The sequence below is a fragment of the Gavialis gangeticus genome, unplaced genomic scaffold (assembly GCF_001723915.1).
Source record: "Gavialis gangeticus isolate Ggan-Ray unplaced genomic scaffold, GavGan_comp1, whole genome shotgun sequence".
Taxonomy (NCBI): domain Eukaryota; kingdom Metazoa; phylum Chordata; order Crocodylia; family Gavialidae; genus Gavialis; species Gavialis gangeticus.
Window position 1 is genome coordinate 107,817,210 of NW_017729025.1, and position 1,729 is coordinate 107,818,938.

Sequence of the window (1,729 nt, forward strand, 5' to 3'; positions counted from 1 at the left end):
ACCAGCTCTGGGACTAGCCAGCAGGCAGCCGCCCCTAGCTCCGGCTAGATAGCAAGGGCTTGCTGGTGAACCCCGTGAGCCGACAGACCCCTCTGTTTGTTCATTGTTACTGTAACTGAAGATCGTTGCCTACGCCTCAAAGCGTAAGTCGAATAAACCCACTTTGTTTGAAACCGGTACGTTTCCGTGCCTCAGAACTCCACGCCAAAAATCCTGCCTGTTCCGTGTCCAATTGCCACCACCCGGCCGCCCAACCGTGACACCGTGAGCTTGGTTAACCAACTCTGGGACAAATAGTAACAGGTATTCAGCAGATCATGGTTACATATTTTGTTGGCTCATTGATAGACTGATAAAACTGATTGTCAGAAAGAGACAAGATTTTGAAATAAGTTAATGTAGCCTCTGTTTGAAGAACCCAGCAATGGAAACAGCCAGACTGTGCACCATCAAAGTCTGTTTTCTTTAATTTAAGCAGTAAATGTTTGTATAGGATTTTGAACATGTAAAGTGCTTTTCATGAACAATTGTTGTTTACTTAGCACAATGAAATAATGGAATTTCCAAACAGATACATTTAAATACTAATATGTGCCTATAAATAAGGCAAAATGTTAAAAGGAACAAGGGGAGGAGATGGTAAACTGTTTTAAAGGCCATTTTTTTCTTTAGCAAAAAAGAAAGCAAAATAAAAGATACCAACAGACATACAGATGTTCTAAACAAAGTGAAGATTTTTTGTTAGAAATGGATAATTCAGCTCTGAAAAAAATAAGAACAGCAATGCCCCTCTCTTCTACAATAAAATGTCAGTTAAACTATAGTCACTCTGTGATACTTTTAAAAGCAACCCGCCCTTATTACCTCTCTTTCTTTTCTTTTCTTTTCTTGTCCTGCCTGGGAAGTGGTAATGCTGAAATAGCCTCAAGATAAGTTTTATAAGATGTTTATGAAGATTTCCTGTATACTTTAGTAGTACCTAAATGATCTACAGCAGAGGTTCTCAAACTGTTTATAGATTCATAGATTCGTATATTCTGGGGTCAGAAGGGACCTCAGTGGGCCATCTAGTCCAACCCCCTGCCCCTGGCAGGCAAGGAAAGGGTAACCAAACCTGGGATCATGTGATTCCAGCCAGGTGCCTGTCCCATCTCCTCTTGAAGACTGCCAAGGATGGATCAAGCACCACCTCCCTTGGAAGCCCATTTCAGATCCTGGCAACCCTGACCGTGAAGAACTCTTTTCTAATGTCCAGTCTAAAGTTACTCTCCAGTAGCTTATGGCCATTGTTCCTTTTTGTTCCAGGGGGTGACCTGGTAAACAGATCATTGCCTACTTCATGTTGCTCTCCCCTAATGAATTTATACGCTGCCAAAAGTTCTCCTCACAGCCTTCTCTTGGAGAGCCTGAAAAGGTTAAGGTCCCTTAGCCTTTCCTCATACGGCCTTCCCTGCAGGCCTCCAGTCAGATGAGTGGCTCTTCTTTGGACCCTCTCCAGGTTGTCTGCATCCCTCTTGAACTGCAGTGTCTAGAACTGGACACAGTACTCCAGCTGCGGCCTGGCCAGTGCTGTGTAGAAAGGGAGATTCACCTCCCTGGACCTGTTTGTGAAGCACCTACAGATGCACAACAAGGTGCAATTGGCTCTGCTGACTACTTCATCACATTGAGAACTCAAGTTCATCCTGGAGTCAACAGTGACTCCAAGATCTCTTTCTGCCTCAGTGGT